At 36.6% G+C, this 18,127-nt stretch overlaps 11 non-coding genes across 11 annotated transcripts; all 11 read right to left on the bottom strand.

The window, feature by feature from the left end:
* Window positions 1-453: 453 nt before the first annotated feature.
* Trnar-acg (transfer RNA arginine (anticodon ACG)) lies at window positions 454-527 on the bottom strand. Its single transcript has one exon. It is a non-coding gene; the product is annotated as a tRNA-Arg (tRNA).
* Window positions 528-2,077: 1,550 nt separating this feature from the next.
* On the bottom strand, window positions 2,078-2,151 carry Trnar-ucg (transfer RNA arginine (anticodon UCG)). Its single transcript has one exon. It is a non-coding gene; the product is annotated as a tRNA-Arg (tRNA).
* Window positions 2,152-3,847: 1,696 nt separating this feature from the next.
* Window positions 3,848-3,921, bottom strand: Trnar-acg (transfer RNA arginine (anticodon ACG)). Its single transcript has one exon. It is a non-coding gene; the product is annotated as a tRNA-Arg (tRNA).
* A 1,550-nt stretch (window positions 3,922-5,471) lies between these two features.
* Trnar-ucg (transfer RNA arginine (anticodon UCG)) lies at window positions 5,472-5,545 on the bottom strand. The gene has a single exon. It is a non-coding gene; the product is annotated as a tRNA-Arg (tRNA).
* Window positions 5,546-7,241: 1,696 nt separating this feature from the next.
* Trnar-acg (transfer RNA arginine (anticodon ACG)) lies at window positions 7,242-7,315 on the bottom strand. Its single transcript has one exon. It is a non-coding gene; the product is annotated as a tRNA-Arg (tRNA).
* Window positions 7,316-8,865: 1,550 nt separating this feature from the next.
* On the bottom strand, window positions 8,866-8,939 carry Trnar-ucg (transfer RNA arginine (anticodon UCG)). The gene has a single exon. It is a non-coding gene; the product is annotated as a tRNA-Arg (tRNA).
* A 1,695-nt stretch (window positions 8,940-10,634) lies between these two features.
* Trnar-acg (transfer RNA arginine (anticodon ACG)) lies at window positions 10,635-10,708 on the bottom strand. The gene has a single exon. It is a non-coding gene; the product is annotated as a tRNA-Arg (tRNA).
* Window positions 10,709-12,258: 1,550 nt separating this feature from the next.
* Window positions 12,259-12,332, bottom strand: Trnar-ucg (transfer RNA arginine (anticodon UCG)). The gene has a single exon. It is a non-coding gene; the product is annotated as a tRNA-Arg (tRNA).
* Window positions 12,333-14,028: 1,696 nt separating this feature from the next.
* Trnar-acg (transfer RNA arginine (anticodon ACG)) lies at window positions 14,029-14,102 on the bottom strand. The gene has a single exon. It is a non-coding gene; the product is annotated as a tRNA-Arg (tRNA).
* A 1,550-nt stretch (window positions 14,103-15,652) lies between these two features.
* Trnar-ucg (transfer RNA arginine (anticodon UCG)) lies at window positions 15,653-15,726 on the bottom strand. The gene has a single exon. It is a non-coding gene; the product is annotated as a tRNA-Arg (tRNA).
* Window positions 15,727-17,421: 1,695 nt separating this feature from the next.
* Trnar-acg (transfer RNA arginine (anticodon ACG)) lies at window positions 17,422-17,495 on the bottom strand. Its single transcript has one exon. It is a non-coding gene; the product is annotated as a tRNA-Arg (tRNA).
* Between the last annotated feature and the right edge of the window lie 632 nt (window positions 17,496-18,127).

The following is an 18,127-nucleotide window of genomic DNA, read 5'->3' as shown; positions in this document are numbered from 1 at the left end:
TGCGTCGATATCAGTTGGGTTAATCTCAGATGTCAGAACCTGAAGTCTGTAGTCAGGGATCACATCCAGTTGACCAGAGACTCGTTACCTGTCCACAACGGATTTGAGTGTGTTTGCTACTACTACAATTACTGCTACTGGGACTGTAATTATGCTCATCAAGATGATGAGAAATATGAGAATAAAGAATTCATGAAAACGTCTTTAAATTCTGTGACTAAATTGAAAAGTCTTACAAAATTAATTGAAGGGTAACAGGTCCCATGTACAAGATCATTTAGAAGTGATATGTGTAACAAGATTTGATATAGTCTCAGAGGAGACTTTCTGGGAGTATACGAGATACCTTTGATTGGTATATAATGGGAATAAAAGTAATAACGAGACCTGTAAATATAATAAAAATCAGCTTTTATTTATAGACTTTATTTGGTGTGGATAAAATTTTAATATTGAGCCCGGCAGGACTCGAACCTGCAATCTCCTGATCCGTAGTCAGGCGCCTTATCCAATTTGGCCACGGGCCCTTGTCATGAATGTTTGTTAGAGAGTATATTGGTGTGCTTTTGGTAATACTTCTACGACTATGACTATGGTAAGACTTGCTATTGCTTTACTGTCATGTTTGAGTATCGCTGCATGCGGGTTACAGCGGGATTGCAGCATATCCTTTCAGCGCTGATATCAAGCGTCAAATTTGAATCCAAATAACTCGTATGTAAACATAAATGTGGAAAGATAATATATTTCTGAAGCTCTGAAACGAACCAAAGAAATCTTGTCCCACTTATCACGGTGAATTTTCGAAACTGCAATCTCTGGTCAATTACTGAACAGGTTATATTTATCCGATGTGTTTAACAGTTGTCAGAATTAGGATCTAAGTTTGTTGTGTGCCTTTATGCTCCAATTGCCTTGGCACTAAATATCCTACTTTTGTTGTGGTGCCCTCAAGTACAAAACGAATCTAAATCAAAACCTTAATAATCTAACCGAATTGTTTTAAAAGTGACGGTAACGTTAACTCCTTGCTACTAATCCAATTCACGACATATCCAAATAGAAATTATGTTTTGAGGAAAATATATTGTTCTAGTGGGTCAAGAGGGATTCGAACCTGCCGTCTCCCTATCCGATGTCTGTCGCCTTATCCAATTTGGCCACGGGCCCTTCACATACAGACTATTTCTTAGGTTGGTTCGTGAATGTTACGGTTGGTACAACATTGCTTCTACTACCACTACTTAAACTGATACCACGACGACTACCAATGGAGTTATATTGCTAGTACGATGGACATAATAACGATTACGTCTACATATGCTACTAGTGTTTCTGCTGCTACTACCAACATTATGGCTGCTGTTAAAATTACGTATAAACCACTACCTATAATGGTAACGATTCTTCCTGCTGCTGCTGATTAAATCATTGTAAAGATACGAAAATGACCCGTTAAAATATTGGGCGAGAAAAATGATTGCTGTGTGAATTTTTGTGATGTACATGGAAGTTCGACTACGTAGTAGGTAATTGTTTTACTTATGGAATGCTAGATATAAATATACAATGTTTTGTACGAACAAAATTTAATCTGTAGGAATAAAAACATATCTTCGTATTGCATCGAATCAAAGCTGCAATCTACGGATTGAAACCGCGGATCTAATTTCTCATTATCTTGCTCACATGTGCACTTATTCATGTTTGGATTGAGATGATTTTACTATCGCCACTTCTGCAAGTGCACTGCTTTTGCGGATGATGATAATTCGCATGGTGATGGCAATGGTACAGTCATGAAGGGTCAGAATTTGCATGACTAAATCAGATTCGTTACCATGACATGGATGGATTAAAGGTTACTTAGACGAAAGAAATGGCAATGACAACGATCCTATGGAAGATTCGATTTTATGATCAAAAGCAAAGAAAGAGTTGACTATGTCTCTTTTCAAAATTTAAAAGTCTAATTTGTTCTCATTATTGGCACGTTTTATGTCAATAGAGATATTTATCTGTATGTTGATGCTGAGAATCAAAGAATTTTAATACGCAGTGGAAAAGATTTAACAAACGAGCCCGGCAGGACTCGAACCTGCAGTCTCCTGATCCGAAGTCAGGCGCCTTATCCAATTTGGCCACGGGCCCTTCACGAAAACACTTATTGGTTTATAGGTTAGTGTGGGTTCATTTCCTTGTTGTAGTTGTTGTACAAACCATTCTCCAAAATACATGTTTTGATGGAATAACCCTTGTTAAAGCTACCAATACGGCTACAGTTGATAACGAAATGATGAAAATCGTAGTTGCGGGTCTGAAACAGATTTGACAACTACAAATGGCTAGATCAGATGTTATGTGACAAGTTTATCTATTTAAATTTATAACTAACTTGGATAATTTATGTTTCCCAAACTGATGCTTTCTTTTTACGCATTACGGAATTGCAGACTGCCTGCAAGATTTACTAACCCTTGAAATTGATGAACTTGTCGTGAAAAACTAAGCATCTCGGAAATTATATATTAGACAAGGGAAGTGCTCCAATAAGGATGGGCATTTTTACATTTTGTAAAGATTCGTATTTGCATTTGTATTATTTTTACGAACAATTCTGCTTAGTGTAATTAAGATCTAGAGATATAGTGGATAGACCTTAGGATGTCATGGAAATAAAGTAATGAGAATACGTGTATGAAACTAACGTATTGCTCTGAACAAAGAGGCTTGACCTCCGAGTTGCATGTCGTATGCAAAAGATCGACTATTGGATAGAACATCTATATCAGTGGGATACTGAGCGGCGATGATGCCGAGTACAGTTATGATAAAAGCTTTTTGCTACATCTAATGTGAACTATGTTTATCTGTGCACAAGTGTAAAGTAGTCGTATTATTCCAAAAATATTATCTTAAGAGATTTCAATTCATTTGTAGATTGTTAGATAATATCTTTATATCTTCGATTTTCATATGCTGGAATAAATAGATCTACATAACATGCTGGACTGGACTCAAAGCTGCAATCTACTGATCCATCTTCAGGCACCTTGTTCAAATCAAGCATATTATTCAAATTGGGCCCGGACCAAGGATGCTTCCAGCACGTCGTGTGTATCTGCTTATGTGATTTACAACGATCAGTCCTGTTCAATGTTACTATGATCAAGAAATCAGTCGGGGTGTTTTGTTGTTTGTGTAGGGCTTATCCTTAAGTGACAATTCTAACCTGTTTATAGAAAGTGCTAGATAAATCTTTTAGTAAAGTTGCTTCCGTGAGGTTGTTCATCCATAGCATCTATATATAACTTGACTCGTTTGATAATAAAAACTATAGTGTCCCAAATGTTAAAATCATAACAGTTCATTTAATGCACAAACGTCAAGAAATTGCGTCGATATCAGTTGGGTTAATCTCAGATGTCAGAACCTGAAGTCTGTAGTCAGGGATCACATCCAGTTGACCAGAGACTCGTTACCTGTCCACAACGGATTTGAGTGTGTTTGCTACTACTACAATTACTGCTACTGGGACTGTAATTATGCTCATCAAGATGATGAGAAATATGAGAATAAAGAATTCATGAAAACGTCTTTAAATTCTGTGACTAAATTGAAAAGTCTTACAAAATTAATTGAAGGGTAACAGGTCCCATGTACAAGATCATTTAGAAGTGATATGTGTAACAAGATTTGATAAAGTCTCAGAGGAGACTTTCTGGGAGTATACGAGATACCTTTGATTGGTATATAATGGGAATAAAAGTAATAACGAGACCTGTAAATATAATAAAAATCAGCTTTTAATTATAGACTTTATTTGGTGTGGATACAATTTTAATATTGAGCCCGGCAGGACTCGAACCTGCAATCTCCTGATCCGTAGTCAGGCGCCTTATCCAATTTGGCCACGGGCCCTTGTCATGAATGTTTGTTAGAGAGTATATTGGTGTGCTTTTGGTAATACTTCTACGACTATGACTATGGTAAGACTTGCTATTGCTTTACTGTCATGTTTGAGTATCGCTGCATGCGGGTTACAGCGGGATTGCAGCATATCCTTTCAGCGCTGATATCAAGCGTCAAATTTGAATCCAAATAACTCGTATGTAAACATAAATGTGGAAAGATAATATATTTCTGAAGCTCTGAAACGAACCAAAGAAATCTTGTCCCACTTATCACGGTGAATTTTCGAAACTGCAATCTCTGGTCAATTACTGAACAGGTTATATTTATCCGATGTGTTTAACAGTTGTCAGAATTAGGATCTAAGTTTGTTGTGTGCCTTTATGCTCCAATTGCCTTGGCACTAAATATCCTACTTTTGTTGTGGTGCCCTCAAGTACAAAACGAATCTAAATCAAAACCTTAATAATCTAACCGAATTGTTTTAAAAGTGACGGTAACGTTAACTCCTTGCTACTAATCCAATTCACGACATATCCAAATAGAAATTATGTTTTGAGGAAAATATATTGTTCTAGTGGGTTAAGAGGGATTCGAACCTGCCGTCTCCCTATTCGATGTCTGTCGCCTTATCCAATTTGGCCACGGGCCCTTCACATACAGACTATTTCTTAGGTTGGTTCGTGAATGTTACGGTTGGTACAACACTGCTTCTACTACCACTACTTAAACTGATACCACGACGACTACCAATGGAGTTATATTGCTAGTACGATGGACATAATAACGATTACGTCTACATATGCTACTAGTGTTTCTGCTGCTACTACCAACATTATGGCTGCTGTTAAAATTACGTATAAACCACTACCTATAATGGTAACGATTCTTCCTGCTGCTGCTGATTAAATCATTGTAAAGATACGAAAATGACCCGTTAAAATATTGGGCGAGAAAAATGATTGCTGTGTGAATTTTTGTGATGTACATGGAAGTTCGACTACGTAGTAGGTAATTGTTTTACTTATGGAATGCTAGATATAAATATACAATGTTTTGTACGAACAAAATTTAATGTGTAGGAATAAAAACATATCTTCGCATTGCATCGAATCAAAGCTGCAATCTACGGATTGAAACCGCGGATCTAATTTCTCATTATCTTGCTCACATGTGCACTTATTCATGTTTGGATTGAGATGATTTTACTATCGCCACTTCTGCAAGTGCACTGCTTTTGCGGATGATGATAATTCGCATGGTGATGGCAATGGTACAGTCATGAAGGGTCAGAATTTGCATGACTAAATCAGATTCGTTACCATGAGATGGATGGATTAAAGGTTACTTAGACGAAAGAAATGGCAATGACAACGATCCTATGGAAGATTCGATTTTATGATCAAAAGCAAAGAAAGAGTTGACTATGTCTCTTTTCAAAATTTAAAAGTCTAATTTGTTCTCATTATTGGCACGTTTTATGTCAATAGAGATATTTATCTGTATGTTGATGCTGAGAATCAAAGAATTTTAATACGCAGTGGAAAAGATTTAACAAACGAGCCCGGCAGGACTCGAACCTGCAGTCTCCTGATCCGAAGTCAGGCGCCTTATCCAATTTGGCCACGGGCCCTTCACGAAAACACTTATTGGTTTATAGGTTAGTGTGGGTTCATTTCCTTGTTGTAGTTGTTGTACAAACCATTCTCCAAAATACATGGTTTGATGGAATAACCCTTGTTAAAGCTACCAATACGGCTACAGTTGATAACGAAATGATGAAAATCGTAGTTGCGGGTCTGAAACAGATTTGACAACTACAAATGGCTAGATCAGATGTTATGTGACAAGTTTATCTATTTAAATTTATAACTAACTTGGATAATTTATGTTTCCCAAACTGATGCTTTCTTTTTACGCATTACGGAATTGCAGACTGCCTGCAAGATTTACTAACCCTTGAAATTGATGAACTTGTCGTGAAAAACTAAGCATCTCGGAAATTATATATTAGACAAGGGAAGTGCTCCAATAAGGATGGGCATTTTTACATTTTGTAAAGATTCGTATTTGCATTTGTATTATTTTTACGAACAATTCTGCTTAGTGTAATTAAGATCTAGAGATATAGTGGATAGACCTTAGGATGTCATGGAAATAAAGTAATGAGAATACGTGTATGAAACTAACGTATTGCTCTGAAGAAAGAGACTTGACCTCCGAGTTGCATGTCGTATGCAAAAGATCGACTATTGGATAGAACATCTATATCAGTGGGATACTGAGCGGCGATGATGCCGAGTGCAGTTATGATAAAAGCTTTTTGCTACATCTAATGTGAACTATGTTTATCTGTGCACAAGTGTAAAGTAGTCGTATTATTCCAAAAATATTATCTTAAGAGATTTCAATTCATTTGTAGATTGTTAGATAATATCTTTATATCTTCGATTTTCATATGCTGGAATAAATAGATCTACATAACATGCTGGACTGGACTCAAAGCTGCAATCTACTGATCCATCTTCAGGCACCTTGTTCAAATCAAGCATATTATTCAAATTGGGCCCGGACCAAGGATGCTTCCAGCACGTCGTGTGTATCTGCTTATGTGATTTACAACGATCAGTCCTGTTCAATGTTACTATGATCAAGAAATCAGTCGGGGTGTTTTGTTGTTTGTGTAGGGCTTATCCTTAAGTGACAATTCTAACCTGTTTATAGAAAGTGCTAGATAAATCTTTTAGTAAAGTTGCTTCCGTGAGGTTGTTCATCCATAGCATCTATATATAACTTGACTCGTTTGATAATAAAAACTATAGTGTCCCAAATGTTAAAATCATAACAGTTCATTTAATGCACAAACGTCAAGAAATTGCGTCGATATCAGTTGGGTTAATCTCAGATGTCAGAACCTGAAGTCTGTAGTCAGGGATCACATCCAGTTGACCAGAGACTCGTTACCTGTCCACAACGGATTTGAGTGTGTTTGCTACTACTACAATTACTGCTACTGGGACTGTAATTATGCTCATGAAGATGATGAGAAATATGAGAATAAAGAATTCATGAAAACGTCTTTAAATTCTGTGACTAAATTGAAAAGTCTTACAAAATTAATTGAAGGGTAACAGGTCCCATGTACAAGATCATTTAGAAGTGATATGTGTAACAAGATTTGATAAAGTCTCAGAGGAGACTTTCTGGGAGTATACGAGATACCTTTGATTGGTATATAATGGGAATAAAAGTAATAACGAGACCTGTAAATATAATAAAAATCAGCTTTTAATTATAGACTTTATTTGGTGTGGATAAAATTTTAATATTGAGCCCGGCAGGACTCGAACCTGCAATCTCCTGATCCGTAGTCAGGCGCCTTATCCAATTTGGCCACGGGCCCTTGTCATGAATGTTTGTTAGAGAGTATATTGGTGTGCTTTTGGTAATACTTCTACGACTATGACTATGGTAAGACTTGCTATTGCTTTACTGTCATGTTTGAGTATCGCTGCATGCGGGTTACAGCGGGATTGCAGCATATCCTTTCAGCGCTGATATCAAGCGTCAAATTTGAATCCAAATAACTCGTATGTAAACATAAATGTGGAAAGATAATATATTTCTGAAGCTCTGAAACGAACCAAAGAAATCTTGTCCCACTTATCACGGTGAATTTTCGAAACTGCAATCTCTGGTCAATTACTGAACAGGTTATATTTATCCGATGTGTTTAACAGTTGTCAGAATTAGGATCTAAGTTTGTTGTGTGCCTTTATGCTCCAATTGCCTTGGCACTAAATATCCTACTTTTGTTGTGGTGCCCTCAAGTACAAAACGAATCTAAATCAAAACCTTAATAATCTAACCGAATTGTTTTAAAAGTGACGGTAACGTTAACTCCTTGCTACTAATCCAATTCACGACATATCCAAATAGAAATTATGTTTTGAGGAAAATATATTGTTCTAGTGGGTCAAGAGGGATTCGAACCTGCCGTCTCCCTATCCGATGTCTGTCGCCTTATCCAATTTGGCCACGGGCCCTTCACATACAGACTATTTCTTAGGTTGGTTCGTGAATGTTACGGTTGGTACAACACTGCTTCTACTACCACTACTTAAACTGATACCACGACGACTACCAATGGAGTTATATTGCTAGTACGATGGACATAATAACGATTACGTCTACATATGCTACTAGTGTTTCTGCTGCTACTACCAACATTATGGCTGCTGTTAAAATTACGTATAAACCACTACCTATAATGGTAACGATTCTTCCTGCTGCTGCTGATTAAATCATTGTAAAGATACGAAAATGACCCGTTAAAATATTGGGCGAGAAAAATGATTGCTGTGTGAATTTTTGTGATGTACATGGAAGTTCGACTACGTAGTAGGTAATTGTTTTACTTATGGAATGCTAGATATAAATATACAATGTTTTGTACGAACAAAATTTAATCTGTAGGAATAAAAACATATCTTCGTATTGCATCGAATCAAAGCTGCAATCTACGGATTGAAACCGCGGATCTAATTTATCATTATCTTGCTCACATGTGCACTTATTCATGTTTGGATTGAGATGATTTTACTATCGCCACTTCTGCAAGTGCACTGCTTTTGCGGATGATGATAATTCGCATGGTGATGGCAATGGTACTGTCATGAAGGGTCAGAATTTGCATGACTAAATCAGATTCGTTACCATGACATGGATGGATTAAAGGTTACTTAGACGAAAGAAATGGCAATGACAACGATCCTATGGAAGATTCGATTTTATGATCAAAAGCAAAGAAAGAGTTGACTATGTCTCTTTTCAAAATTTAAAAGTCTAATTTGTTCTCATTATTGGCACGTTTTATGTCAATAGAGATATTTATCTGTATGTTGATGCTGAGAATCAAAGAATTTTAATACGCAGTGGAAAAGATTTAACAAACGAGCCCGGCAGGACTCGAACCTGCAGTCTCCTGATCCGAAGTCAGGCGCCTTATCCAATTTGGCCACGGGCCCTTCACGAAAACACTTATTGGTTTATAGGTTAGTGTGGGTTCATTTCCTTGTTGTAGTTGTTGTACAAACCATTCTCCAAAATACATGGTTTGATGGAAAAACCCTTATTAAAGCTACCAATACGGCTACAGTTGATAACGAAATGATGAAAATCGTAGTTGCGGGTCTGAAACAGATTTGACAACTACAAATGGCTAGATCAGATGTTATGTGACAAGTTTATCTATTTAAATTTATAACTAACTTGGATAATTTATGTTTCCCAAACTGATGCTTTCTTTTTACGCATTACGGAATTGCAGACTGCCTGCAAGATTTACTAACCCATGAAATTGATGAACTTGTCGTGAAAAACTAAGCATCTCGGAAATTATATATTAGACAAGGGAAGTGCTCCAATAAGGATGGGCATTTTTACATTTTGTAAAGATTCGTATTTGCATTTGTATTATTTTTACGAACAATTCTGCTTAGTGTAATTAAGATCTAGAGATATAGTGGATAGACCTTAGGATGTCATGGAAATAAAGTAATGAGAATACGTGTATGAAACTAACGTATTGCTCTGAACAAAGAGACTTGACCTCCGAGTTGCATGTCGTATGCAAAAGATCGACTATTGGATAGAACATCTATATCAGTGGGATACTGAGCGGCGATGATGCCGAGTGCAGTTATGATAAAAGCTTTTTGCTACATCTAATGTGAACTATGTTTATCTGTGCACAAGTGTAAAGTAGTCGTATTATTCCAAAAATATTATCTTAAGAGATTTCAATTCATTTGTAGATTGTTAGATAATATCTTTATATCTTCGATTTTCATATGCTGGAATAAATAGATCTACATAACATGCTGGACTGGACTCAAAGCTGCAATCTACTGATCCATCTTCAGGCACCTTGTTCAAATCAAGCATATTATTCAAATTGGGCCCGGACCAAGGATGCTTCCAGCACGTCGTGTGTATCTGCTTATGTGATTTACAACGATCAGTCCTGTTCAATGTTACTATGATCAAGAAATCAGTCGGGGTGTTTTGTTGTTTGTGTAGGGCTTATCCTTAAGTGACAATTCTAACCTGTTTATAGAAAGTGCTAGATAAATCTTTTAGTAAAGTTGCTTCCGTGAGGTTGTTCATCCATAGCATCTATATATAACTTGACTCGTTTGATAATAAAAACTATAGTGTCCCAAATGTTAAAATCATAACAGTTCATTTAATGCACAAACGTCAAGAAATTGCGTCGATATCAGTTGGGTTAATCTCAGATGTCAGAACCTGAAGTCTGTAGTCAGGGATCACATCCAGTTGACCAGAGACTCGTTACCTGTCCACAACGGATTTGAGTGTGTTTGCTACTACTACAATTACTGCTACTGGGACTGTAATTATGCTCATGAAGATGATGAGAAATATGAGAATAAAGAATTCATGAAAACGTCTTTAAATTCTGTGACTAAATTGAAAAGTCTTACAAAATTAATTGAAGGGTAACAGGTCCCATGTACAAGATCATTTAGAAGTGATATGTGTAACAAGATTTGATAAAGTCTCAGAGGAGACTTTCTGGGAGTATACGAGATACCTTTGATTGGTATATAATGGGAATAAAAGTAATAACGAGACCTGTAAATATAATAAAATCAGCTTTTAATTATAGACTTTATTTGGTGTGGATAAAATTTTAATATTGAGCCCGGCAGGACTCGAACCTGCAATCTCCTGATCCGTAGTCAGGCGCCTTATCCAATTTGGCCACGGGCCCTTGTCATGAATGTTTGTTAGAGAGTATATTGGTGTGCTTTTGGTAATACTTCTACGACTATGACTATGGTAAGACTTGCTATTGCTTTACTGTCATGTTTGAGTATCGCTGCATGCGGGTTACAGCGGGATTGCAGCATATCCTTTCAGCGCTGATATCAAGCGTCAAATTTGAATCCAAATAACTCGTATGTAAACATAAATGTGGAAAGATAATATATTTCTGAAGCTCTGAAACGAACCAAAGAAATCTTGTCCCACTTATCACGGTGAATTTTCGAAACTGCAATCTCTGGTCAATTACTGAACAGGTTATATTTATCCGATGTGTTTAACAGTTGTCAGAATTAGGATCTAAGTTTGTTGTGTGCCTTTATGCTCCAATTGCCTTGGCACTAAATATCCTACTTTTGTTGTGGTGCCCTCAAGTACAAAACGAATCTAAATCAAAACCTTAATAATCTAACCGAATTGTTTTAAAAGTGACGGTAACGTTAACTCCTTGCTACTAATCCAATTCACGACATATCCAAATAGAAATTATGTTTTGAGGAAAATATATTGTTCTAGTGGGTCAAGAGGGATTCGAACCTGCCGTCTCCCTATCCGATGTCTGTCGCCTTATCCAATTTGGCCACGGGCCCTTCACATACAGACTATTTCTTAGGTTGGTTCGTGAATGTTACGGTTGGTACAACACTGCTTCTACTACCACTACTTAAACTGATACCACGACGACTACCAATGGAGTTATATTGCTAGTACGATGGACATAATAACGATTACGTCTACATATGCTACTAGTGTTTCTGCTGCTACTACCAACATTATGGCTGCTGTTAAAATTACGTATAAACCACTACCTATAATGGTAACGATTCTTCCTGCTGCTGCTGATTAAATCATTGTAAAGATACGAAAATGACCCGTTAAAATATTGGGCGAGAAAAATGATTGCTGTGTGAATTTTTGTGATGTACATGGAAGTTCGACTACGTAGTAGGTAATTGTTTTACTTATGGAATGCTAGATATAAATATACAATGTTTTGTACGAACAAAATTTAATGTGTAGGAATAAAAACATATCTTCGTATTGCATCGAATCAAAGCTGCAATCTACGGATTGAAACCGCGGATCTAATTTATCATTATCTTGCTCACATGTGCACTTATTCATGTTTGGATTGAGATGATTTTACTATCGCCACTTCTGCAAGTGCACTGCTTTTGCGGATGATGATAATTCGCATGGTGATGGCAATGGTACAGTCATGAAGGGTCAGAATTTGCATGACTAAATCAGATTCGTTACCATGAGATGGATGGATTAAAGGTTACTTAGACGAAAGAAATGGCAATGACAACGATCCTATGGAAGATTCGATTTTATGATCAAAAGCAAAGAAAGAGTTGACTATGTCTCTTTTCAAAATTTAAAAGTCTAATTTGTTCTCATTATTGGCACGTTTTATGTCAATAGAGATATTTATCTGTATGTTGATGCTGAGAATCAAAGAATTTTAATACGCAGTGGAAAAGATTTAACAAACGAGCCCGGCAGGACTCGAACCTGCAGTCTCCTGATCCGAAGTCAGGCGCCTTATCCAATTTGGCCACGGGCCCTTCACGAAAACACTTATTGGTTTATAGGTTAGTGTGGGTTCATTTCCTTGTTGTAGTTGTTGTACAAACCATTCTCCAAAATACATGCTTTGATGGAATAACCCTTGTTAAAGCTACCAATACGGCTACAGTTGATAACGAAATGATGAAAATCGTAGTTGCGGGTCTGAAACAGATTTGACAACTACAAATGGCTAGATCAGATGTTATGTGACAAGTTTATCTATTTAAATTTATAACTAACTTGGATAATTTATGTTTCCCAAACTGATGCTTTCTTTTTACGCATTACGGAATTGCAGACTGCCTGCAAGATTTACTAACCCTTGAAATTGATGAACTTGTCGTGAAAAACTAAGCATCTCGGAAATTATATATTAGACAAGGGAAGTGCTCCAATAAGGATGGGCATTTTTACATTTTGTAAAGATTCGTATTTGCATTTGTATTATTTTTACGAACAATTCTGCTTAGTGTAATTAAGATCTAGAGATATAGTGGATAGACCTTAGGATGTCATGGAAATAAAGTAATGAGAATACGTGTATGAAACTAACGTATTGCTCTGAACAAAGAGGCTTGACCTCCGAGTTGCATGTCGTATGCAAAAGATCGACTATTGGATAGAACATCTATATCAGTGGGATACTGAGCGGCGATGATGCCGAGTGCAGTTATGATAAAAGCTTTTTGCTACATCTAATGTGAACTATGTTTATCTGTGCACAAGTGTAAAGTAGTCGTATTATTCCAAAAATATTATCTTAAGAGATTTCAATTCATTTGTAGATTGTTAGATAATATCTTTATATCTTCGATTTTCATATGCTGGAATAAATAGATCTACATAACATGCTGGACTGGACTCAAAGCTGCAATCTACTGATCCATCTTCAGGCACCTTGTTCAAATCAAGCATATTATTCAAATTGGGCCCGGACCAAGGATGCTTCCAGCACGTCGTGTGTATCTGCTTATGTGATTTACAACGATCAGTCCTGTTCAATGTTACTATGATCAAGAAATCAGTCGGGGTGTTTTGTTGTTTGTGTAGGGCTTATCCTTAAGTGACAATTCTAACCTGTTTATAGAAAGTGCTAGATAAATCTTTTAGTAAAGTTGCTTCCGTGAGGTTGTTCATCCATAGCATCTATATATAACTTGACTCGTTTGATAATAAAAACTATAGTGTCCCAAATGTTAAAATCATAACAGTTCATTTAATGCACAAACGTCAAGAAATTGCGTCGATATCAGTTGGGTTAATCTCAGATGTCAGAACCTGAAGTCTGTAGTCAGGGATCACATCCAGTTGACCAGAGACTCGTTACCTGTCCACAACGGATTTGAGTGTGTTTGCTACTACTACAATTACTGCTACTGGGACTGTAATTATGCTCATGAAGATGATGAGAAATATGAGAATAAAGAATTCATGAAAACGTCTTTAAATTCTGTGACTAAATTGAAAAGTCTTACAAAATTAATTGAAGGGTAACAGGTCCCATGTACAAGATCATTTAGAAGTGATATGTGTAACAAGATTTGATATAGTCTCAGAGGAGACTTTCTGGGAGTATACGAGATACCTTTGATTGGTATATAATGGGAATAAAAGTAATAACGAGACCTGTAAATATAATAAAAATCAGCTTTTATTTATAGACTTTATTTGGTGTGGATAAAATTTTAATATTGAGCCCGGCAGGACTCGAACCTGCAATCTCCTGATCCGTAGTCAGGCGCCTTATCCAATTTGGCCACGGGCCCTTGTCATGAATGTTTGTTAGAGAGTATATTGGTGTGCTTTTGGTAATACTTCTACGACTATGACTATGGTAAGACTTGCTATTGCTTTACTGTCATGTTTGAGTATCGCTGCATGCGGGTTACAGCGGGATTGCAGCATATCCTTTCAGCGCTGATATCAAGCGTCAAATTTGAATCCAAATAACTCGTATGTAAACATAAATGTGGAAAGATAATATATTTCTGAAGCTCTGAAACGAACCAAAGAAATCTTGTCCCACTTATCACGGTGAATTTTCGAAACTGCAATCTCTGGTCAATTACTGAACAGGTTATATTTATCCGATGTGTTTAACAGTTGTCAGAATTAGGATCTAAGTTTGTTGTGTGCCTTTATGCTCCAATTGCCTTGGCACTAAATATCCTACTTTTGTTGTGGTGCCCTCAAGTACAAAACGAATCTAAATCAAAACCTTAATAATCTAACCGAATTGTTTTAAAAGTGACGGTAACGTTAACTCCTTGCTACTAATCCAATTCACGACATATCCAAATAGAAATTATGTTTTGAGGAAAATATATTGTTCTAGTGGGTCAAGAGGGATTCGAACCTGCCGTCTCCCTATCCGATGTCTGTCGCCTTATCCAATTTGGCCACGGGCCCTTCACATACAGACTATTTCTTAGGTTGGTTCGTGAATGTTACGGTTGGTACAACACTGGTTCTACTACCACTACTTAAACTGATACCACGACGACTACCAATGGAGTTATATTGCTAGTACGATGGACATAATAACGATTACGTCTACATATGCTACTAGTGTTTCTGCTGCTACTACCAACATTATGGCTGCTGTTAAAATTACGTATAAACCACTACCTATAATGGTAACGATTCTTCCTGCTGCTGCTGATTAAATCATTGTAAAGATACGAAAATGACCCGTTAAAATATTGGGCGAGAAAAATGATTGCTGTGTGAATTTTTGTGATGTACATGGAAGTTCGACTACGTAGTAGGTAATTGTTTTACTTATGGAATGCTAGATATAAATATACAATGTTTTGTACGAACAAAATTTAATCTGTAGGAATAAAAACATATCTTCGTATTGCATCGAATCAAAGCTGCAATCTACGGATTGAAACCGCGGATCTAATTTATCATTATCTTGCTCACATGTGCACTTATTCATGTTTGGATTGAGATGATTTTACTATCGCCACTTCTGCAAGTGCACTGCTTTTGCGGATGATGATAATTCGCATGGTGATGGCAATGGTACTGTCATGAAGGGTCAGAATTTGCATGACTAAATCAGATTCGTTACCATGACATGGATGGATTAAAGGTTACTTAGACGAAAGAAATGGCAATGACAACGATCCTATGGAAGATTCGATTTTATGATCAAAAGCAAAGAAAGAGTTGACTATGTCTCTTTTCAAAATTTAAAAGTCTAATTTGTTCTCATTATTGGCACGTTTTATGTCAATAGAGATATTTATCTGTATGTTGATGCTGAGAATCAAAGAATTTTAATACGCAGTGGAAAAGATTTAACAAACGAGCCCGGCAGGACTCGAACCTGCAGTCTCCTGATCCGAAGTCAGGCGCCTTATCCAATTTGGCCACAGGCCCTTCACGAAAACACTTATTGGTTTATAGGTTAGTGTGGGTTCATTTCCTTGTTGTAGTTGTTGTACAAACCATTCTCCAAAATACATGGTTTGATGGAATAACCCTTATTAAAGCTACCAATACGGCTACAGTTGATAACGAAATGATGAAAATCGTAGTTGCGGGTCTGAAACAGATTTGACAACTACAAATGGCTAGATCAGATGTTATGTGACAAGTTTATCTATTTAAATTTATAACTAACTTGGATAATTTATGTTTCCCAAACTGATGCTTTCTTTTTACGCATTACGGAATTGCAGACTGCCTGCAAGATTTACTAACCCATGAAATTGATGAACTTGTCGTGAAAAACTAAGCATCTCGGAAATTATATATTAGACAAGGGAAGTGCTCCAATAAGGATGGGCATTTTTACATTTTGTAAAGATTCGTATTTGCATTTGTATTATTTTTACGAACAATTCTGCTTAGTGTAATTAAGATCTAGAGATATAGTGGATAGACCTTAGGATGTCATGGAAATAAAGTAATGAGAATACGTGTATGAAACTAACGTATTGCTCTGAACAAAGAGACTTGACCTCCGAGTTGCATGTCGTATGCAAAAGATCGACTATTGGATAGAACATCTATATCAGTGGGATACTGAGCGGCGATGATGCCGAGTGCAGTTATGATAAAAGCTTTTTGCTACATCTAATGTGAACTATGTTTATCTGTGCACAAGTGTAAAGTAGTCGTATTATTCCAAAAATATTATCTTAAGAGATTTCAATTCATTTGTAGATTGTTAGATAATATCTTTATATCTTCGATTTTCATATGCTGGAATAAATAGATCTACATAACATGCTGGACTGGACTCAAAGCTGCAATCTACTGATCCATCTTCAGGCACCTTGTTCAAATCAAGCATATTATTCAAATTGGGCCCGGACCAAGGATGCTTCCAGCACGTCGTGTGTATCTGCTTATGTGATTTACAACGATCAGTCCTGTTCAATGTTACTATGATCAAGAAATCAGTCGGGGTGTTTTGTTGTTTGTGTAGGGCTTATCCTTAAGTGACAATTCTAACCTGTTTATAGAAAGTGCTAGATAAATCTTTTAGTAAAGTTGCTTCCGTGAGGTTGTTCATCCATAGCATCTATATATAACTTGACTCGTTTGATAATAAAAACTATAGTGTCCCAAATGTTAAAATCATAACAGTTCATTTAATGCACAAACGTCAAGAAATTGCGTCGATATCAGTTGGGTTAATCTCAGATGTCAGAACCTGAAGTCTGTAGTCAGGGATCACATCCAGTTGACCAGAGACTCGTTACCTGTCCACAACGGATTTGAGTGTGTTTGCTACTACTACAATTACTGCTACTGGGACTGTAATTATGCTCATGAAGATGATGAGAAATATGAGAATAAAGAATTCATGAAAACGTCTTTAAATTCTGTGACTAAATTGAAAAGTCTTACAAAATTAATTGAAGGGTAACAGGTCCCATGTACAAGATCATTTAGAAGTGATATGTGTAACAAGATTTGATAAAGTCTCAGAGGAGACTTTCTGGGAGTATACGAGATACCTTTGATTGGTATATAATGGGAATAAAAGTAATAACGAGACCTGTAAATATAATAAAATCAGCTTTTAATTATAGACTTTATTTGGTGTGGATAAAATTTTAATATTGAGCCCGGCAGGACTCGAACCTGCAATCTCCTGATCCGTAGTCAGGCGCCTTATCCAATTTGGCCACGGGCCCTTGTCATGAATGTTTGTTAGAGAGTATATTGGTGTGCTTTTGGTAATACTTCTACGACTATGACTATGGTAAGACTTGCTATTGCTTTACTGTCATGTTTGAGTATCGCTGCATGCGGGTTACAGCGGGATTGCAGCATATCCTTTCAGCGCTGATATCAAGCGTCAAATTTGAATCCAAATAACTCGTATGTAAACATAAATGTGGAAAGATAATATATTTCTGAAGCTCTGAAACGAACCAAAGAAATCTTGTCCCACTTATCACGGTGAATTTTCGAAACTGCAATCTCTGGTCAATTACTGAACAGGTTATATTTATCCGATGTGTTTAACAGTTGTCAGAATTAGGATCTAAGTTTGTTGTGTGCCTTTATGCTCCAATTGCCTTGGCACTAAATATCCTACTTTTGTTGTGGTGCCCTCAAGTACAAAACGAATCTAAATCAAAACCTTAATAATCTAACCGAATTGTTTTAAAAGTGACGGTAACGTTAACTCCTTGCTACTAATCCAATTCACGACATATCCAAATAGAAATTATGTTTTGAGGAAAATATATTGTTCTAGTGGGTCAAGAGGGATTCGAACCTGCCGTCTCCCTATCCGATGTCTGTCGCCTTATCCAATTTG

The sequence above is a fragment of the Sinohyriopsis cumingii genome, chromosome 10 (genome assembly GCF_028554795.1).
Source record: "Sinohyriopsis cumingii isolate HCF-2022 chromosome 10, ASM2855479v2, whole genome shotgun sequence".
NCBI classification, from domain to species: Eukaryota; Metazoa; Mollusca; class Bivalvia; order Unionida; family Unionidae; genus Sinohyriopsis; species Sinohyriopsis cumingii.
This window is presented reverse-complemented; position numbering and strand designations above follow the sequence as displayed.